The sequence below is a fragment of the Poecilia reticulata genome, chromosome 5 (assembly GCF_904066995.2).
Source record: "Poecilia reticulata chromosome 5, P_reticulata-male-v2, whole genome shotgun sequence".
In the NCBI taxonomy this organism is placed as follows: domain Eukaryota; kingdom Metazoa; phylum Chordata; class Actinopteri; order Cyprinodontiformes; family Poeciliidae; genus Poecilia; species Poecilia reticulata.
The window spans coordinates 27,502,665-27,509,635 of record NC_088834.1 but is presented as its reverse complement, the minus strand read 5'-3'; positions in this window follow the sequence as shown (position 1 = coordinate 27,509,635).

The window sequence follows — 6,971 nt, the reverse complement described above, 5'->3', positions numbered from 1 at the left end:
GCCGTTACTTTTATTATTATTTGTTTTATGAGAGTAGCAATACATATCAATAAATTTCAAAACGTGATTAAATGTGATTAGTGTGTGGTGTTAAATAAAAATGACTTCTTTATGTGACTGGTGTCCTAAAGAAGCATTACAAACAACTTGTTTTTCCAAGTGCAGCATTTGAGTTTGTGACAGTATGATAAGTAGTAAATAGTTCTTATAGCTTATCGTTATTATCACAATAGTACCACAAAATATTGTGACAAAACTTTAAGTCCATATCGCCCATCACTATAGCTCAGCATATGCTAAGTTAAAAGCTAACCGCAGCTTAGCTTTTGTTACAGGATTTGTTTTAGGCTCTCGTGGCCCAGACTCGAACCGGAACTCGAACCTGTGAAAGCCGCGTCATTAGACCTCCATTCACGGCTCGCGCTCTATCCCTCTGTCTAAATTAAAACAAATATTTTAGCCAAAAGCTTCATACTGGTTCGCCTTCCAAAGGAAAAAAAAAGAATTAGAAAAAAACAAGCACGCAACCAAACAAAAGAACAGAAAGTGCAAACAAATAACTAAAAACCAGCAATTCCAGTGTGAGCCTTATGATGCTACAACACGGCTAGCTTCCTGTGTGCGCGGTTGCCCCGAGCAGCCAGCACGGTTAACCGTCTACAACTCGGCCCATGACGCTTCAGAATGGAACTAAATGACCTTTGGAGGAATTTATTAAAATTAGCCAGCGGGCTTAGAACAAGGACTAAATTTAGACACGCCTGGATGTAATCCTCTGTTGAAAATGAACTCGCACGGCACAGCCATCTCATGTGATGTCTCAGGTGGTTCTGGGTGACTGTGTACACTGCTACTAATAAACATGTCCGCCTTGTGCATCTCAGTTTGTCCAGTGATGCAAGGCGTGGACGCCACGGCCAAGCATTTCATCACTGCACACACCCAAATTAAGACTGTAAAGCCACCGACTAGGAGGTTTTTTCGGGGAACAGGTCAGTAAACAAATGCTGAGGCTGAAGTTGAGTTTGTATTTTAAGGAACGTCTTTAATAATTTCTTAAATTCCCTCGGAGTATTTAAGGCGGAGACCGAAAAGAGAGAGGGATTGAAACTCAGATGAAAGATGGACGTGTTGCTTCCTTCAATATTGTGAGTGATGAACAACGACATCACATTAGCCACCTGTTGCTTTCTGCAATCACCAGGAGATCGACCAAAGAATTGAAGTTGAGTTGAACAGCCTAACTCAAAAAATAAAAATAAAGCTTAAATAATACCTGAACCCCGAATCCAAAATGAGTTGAAAAGGAAGCTTCGTGGATGAAGAGCAGGACCAGAAGGCAGAGAACGAAGGAGGAAGTTCAAACCATCTCTTGCGATCAGTCATGAAGGGCATCAGTCATGTCCCCGACTCCAACGTCTCTCTGGTCGGCTTTCTTTTTTTCACACTTTTTTATTGAATTTTCTCTTTTAGGACATAAATTTACAAACATTCAACTTAACATTATAAACATCACATTCACTCACGCATTCACCATTCAAACCTGCATTTGTTTGATTCCAAAAAGGCCCTTAAAATTGGAACAAAAAGAAAAATTAACAAGACAGTATTTAAATAAAAACTGTAAACAAGAAATCCATTCAAGACACCCATTATTAAGCTCCGTCTTCAGTCCCTATGATCCTCATATATGGCTCCCACAAGTTCTCAAAGTCCCGCTGTTTACCCTTGGCGATGTATGTTAGTTTTTCCAGTCCGAGTGAGTTTGCAATTTCTTTCTTCCAGAGTCCCATGGAGGGCGCGTCCATGCTCCTCCAGCATAATGCAATAGATCTTCTAGCTTGAAGAAGTCCATAGTCTATCAATTTAGTTTTAATCTGTGATTGTTTAAATTCCACTGGGTAAATTCCCAGAACACAGATTTTAACCTCTAATGGGACTTTCACCCTAAACAATTCAGATAGACACCTTATAACATCCTTCCAAAATTCCTGAATTTCAAGACATTCCCACATACAATGGAGAAGGGTTCCTTTTTCAAATAAGCATTTAGTGCAAGTATCTGGAATGTCACTGGACATATGATGAAGCCTAACTGGTGTTATATAGGTTCTCATGAGCCATTTATATTGCAGAAGTTTAAATCGCGTGTTTATCGTTTGATTTTGTGCTTTCAAACAGGCCTGATTCCAGTCTTCCTCATCTATATCTTCAAGAGTATCCCTTCTCCAAGCGTCTAACTTATCCATTGCAGAATCTTTAGAGGAAAGCATCAACAAATTATAGAACACAGAAAGAAAACCTTTCCCTTTTAAGTCCCCAACACACACCTCTTCTATTTTTGTTAAAGGTGGAATGTCCACTATTTGTTTCCGTTTTGATGACATATAATTTTTCAATTGCAAGTATTTAAAAAAATGTTTTGGAGGTATTAAATATTTATTACATAGCTGATCAAAAGTAAGCAACATGCCATCGGCATATAGATCTTTAACTTTCTGAATGCCTTTGGTTTTCCATAGCTTAAATCCTCCATCATTTTTCCCTGGGGTGAACCTTTCATTACCCCAGATAGGGGTAAATTGTGATAGCTCTGTACAGTCACCCATATGTTTGTGTGCTGCATGCCAAATTATAATTGTATTTTTTAAAAAAGGGTTCTTTGTGTTTTTTTTTAGTGCCTTTATATCCGAAGAGTGTAGGAAGGTGTTTAAGGGTAAATCTGGAACTGATTGCTGTTCAATGTCTACCCAAGCTGGGGGTGCCATCGGACAAAAGTAATGCGTAGCTGATGTTAGTTGGGCGGCCATATAGTACCATCTGAGATTAGGGACTTGAAGTCCACCTCTTTCATAGGGCAAATAGAGTAGCTTTAAACGGAGTCTTGCTTTTCTATTACTCCAAATAAATTGATTAAATAGTTTGTCCAGACTATCATAAAATGAGTCTGTCAGTGGCAATGGAAGTGTTTGAAAATAGTATAAAAATTTGGGCAAGATTGTCATTTTTAATACATTTATTCGGCCTATCATAGATATAGGTAAATTTGACCATCGATTTAGTATTTCTGTGACTTTTTCCACAAGGGGATTATAATTTGCTATGCTTATTTCATTGAGGGATGGGGTGATCTTAATGCCTAAATATGTAAAACCTTTTGTAGTTGTTTTAAATGGGGTAGTCACAATAGGACTTCTCCTTTCTTCTTCATTAAGAAACATTAACTCTGATTTAGAATTATTAATTTTATATCCTGAAAATTCACCGAACTCTTTTATTAGATTTAACAAATTGGGAATACTGATCTTCAAATTACTTAAGAAAAATATGATGTCATCTGCAAACAAAGAAATGAGATGATCTCTTCCTCCAATTCTAATACCTGATATTCCTGTATTTGCTCTAACAGCCATGGCCAGAGGTTCTATTGCCAATACAAAAAGCAATGGTGACAGGGGGCAACCCTGTCTAGTTGACCGTTGTAAATTAAAAGGTTTTGACATGTTATTATTGGTTAAAACTTGTGCTGTCGGATCAGTATATAGCAGTCGTATCCATTTTAGAAAGGTTTCACCCAGTCCATATCTGGGGAGAACCTCAAACAGATAATTCCACTCTATTCTATCAAACGCTTGACGAGCGTCCAATGATAACATTGCTGTGTCCTTACAATTATGCTTTTCATGTAATACATTAAGAACCCGTCTTATATTATGGTATCCTTGTCTCGTTTTTATAAATCCTTGCTGATCATCTATTATTAAATTGGGTAGGTATTTGTCTAATCTCCTAGAGAGAGCTTTACACAAAATCTTTGTGTCACATCCCATAAGACTGATTCCTCTATATGAGGAACATTCAGACGGGGGTTTGTTTGGTTTTAGCAAAAGAGTTATTGTAGCTAATCTCAGTGAGTCTGGGAGTATTCCAGCTTTATATGATTCTTCATACATGTTGAGAAGTGGTGGGATTAATTTATTTTTAAATGCTTTATAAAATTCTATTGGAAGTCCATCAGGACCTGGCGTTTTACCACTATTCATGCTGTCTATTGCTTCAGATAGATCTTTTATTGTTACAGGACTATCAAGAGTTGTTTTCTCTTCCTCTAAAAGGGTTTTGAAATTTAATTGATTAAGAAATTTAGTTTGTGATTCTTCGTTTCCAGAATATTCTGACTTATACAAGGTTTTGTAGAATTCTCTAAAATTTTCATTTATTTCTGAAGGGTCTGTGATTAAAATGTCAGATTTTGATTTTATGCTGTTAATTGCTCTTTCTGCTTGCGTCCGTTTTATCCTCCAAGCCAATAATTTACCGGCCTTTTCTCCTTGATCATAAAATGCCTGTTTTGTCCACATTAAGTTTTTTGCCACTTTCTCTGTTGTTAATTTATCATATCTGGTTCTTAAAACGATAAGTTTGTGTAATTTTGTAGGATCGTTGCTCTGATAAAGTTCTGTTTCGCTGGATTTAATTTGTCTCTCTAATGATTTTAGTTCTTGATTATATTGTTTATTTTTATTGCTGCTATAGCTGATAATTTCTCCTCTAATATAGGCTTTAAAAGCTTCCCATCTAATACTAGCTGTGGTTTCGTCTTTATTTATTTCAAAATATTTGTCAATGCAAGTTTCTATAAATGTAACAAATTTCGAGTCTTTTAGTAAAAGTGTCTGCATCCTCCATCTTTTCACCCCTTGATCAGTCTTATTTACTTTAATTTCCAGAGACACTGCAGCATGATCACTGATTACAATACTATTATACCAGCAGTTCTCCACATGAGGCAGTAACTCCACAGAGATGAGAAAATAATCAATACGCGAATGGGATTGGTGTGTACTTGAATAACATGAAAATTCCCTGTTATTTGGGTTCCTTGTTCTCCATACTTCATTTATTCTTAAATCTTTTATGTAGTTAAGAAGTATTTTCCTGGTTTGTGTATGACTGGTATCGATTTGAGTAGATCTATCCAGACCTGGGTTTAGGGTGCAATTAAAGTCCCCTCCCACAATATAAAGTCCCTCCAGCGTTGACAAGGTTAAGAATAGATTTTCATAAAAGGATGGGTTATCATTGTTAGGCCCATAAATATTTATCAGATTTAGTTTTAATGTTGAAATATGTCCCTGCACAATAATAAACCTCCCATATGGGTCTTTGATTGACCTTATAGTTTGAAATGGTATTGACTTATGTATAAGAATAATAACTCCTCTGGCGTGACTAGTAAAGGAAGAGTGGTACACCTGACCCTGCCATCTTTTGGTTATCTGATGTATTTCTGGCTCCACCAAATGAGATTCTTGTAGGAAAACTATTTTAGATTTCAGATATTTTAGTCGGTCTAATACTTGTTTCAATTTAGTTAACTTTCTTATTCCTCTGACATTCCAGCTTGTAATTTTGATATTTAAAATATTTCCTTTGGTTGTCTTTTCCATATCAGATTATTTAGTTTACCATTCCACTCAAATAAAGAAAGTAAAGGTAGTACTGAAAATACAGGTTTGCACATACATTCACACATTCAACCATACAAGATACAGAACTAGTAATGAACCATCCCCAACTGAACTTTTGCATTTCTTTAACTGAAATGCCTGCCCTCCCCCCCCTTGAACCAAGTATTTGGGGGACGTTGATCCACACCACTGAGGAGCAACTAGTCAACGTGACCTCACCAAAAACTCCACACGGGGTAGACAGTGTCCACTAACCATCAAAATAAAATAATACCTTTAACCCTTGATAGAACGCTAATAACTTATTTAAGGCTTAGCTTTTAGCATAAATTCTAAAGCAGTTCAAATTAGGCTTAGAATACGTGAACACATAAGTGCAACATGAACTGTCCATTAACTTCGAACTTATCCTGTTTATGTTCCCGTCACTGATCAGTTGTATTAGAACAGGAATATCCACATGAAATGTCTTATCGGTTTACCTGTTTCTTAGGCAGTATGTCTTTCATGACTCACTGATCAAAAGCATCCACTGTGTTTTATTTAGGAAGAGTCTTGTAAAATTGTTCAGCTTCTTGAGGCGTTGAGAAGAGATGGATCTTTCCACTGTGGAGGATCCCAAGTTTGCAGGGGTTGTGTTGGAATCCACGGAATGCGCCGATGTCAACAAACAGCTTCACCACCGGGTGAAACCCGCGTCTGATCCGTACCGTCTCCGCAGATAGATCCTGTGCAAACGTGATTTTGGCCCCATCTTGTATAATATCTTTTTTCCTTGCCTCTCGATACACAAATTCCTTCTCCGGGAACTTTAAGAAGCGAATCAGAACCGCTCTGCCCTGATTTGGTTTTCCAGAGGCTGGTGTGCGGTGTACCCGCTCCAGTGTGAATGACTTGTCCGGTGCGAGTTCCAGCCATTTCGGTAGCATGTTGCTAATAAAGTCAAAAAGTGGTTGTCTTCCCTCTGCTCCTTCTCGAATGCCAAAGACACGCAGATTCTTTCGCCTTCCTCGGTTTTCCAGGTCATCTGTTTTAGCCTCCAGGAGCAAGATTCGTTTCATTGCCGAAGTCAACGACGTTTCTGCTTTTTCGAGCGAGCTTTCTACTTCGGCAATGCGAACCTCGGCCTCCTCCATCTGAGCCGCCTGGTTTAATAGGTCTTGTTTTACCTCAGACACTTTAACCTCCAGTGCAGACATAGCGGTCGCCATTCCAGTCAGTCTTTCATCTATACTATCCAGCTTTGCTCCAAAATCCGACCGGAGCGATTTTAGCTCTTCCAACACTTCAGCTATGCTAGCCATATTAGCATCCTCACCGCACGCTGGACTCTGTGTTGTTTTGGTGGCTGCCTTGCGTCTTCTTGAAAAAATTTCGCACTGTTTCACAGACGAAGCTTTAGACATATCAGTGTCGTATCTTTCAAGCCTTACTTACAGCATTTACAAGGGTTTTAAAAGGGAATTTCGGACACTGTCCTCGGAGTTATTCACCGAGCTG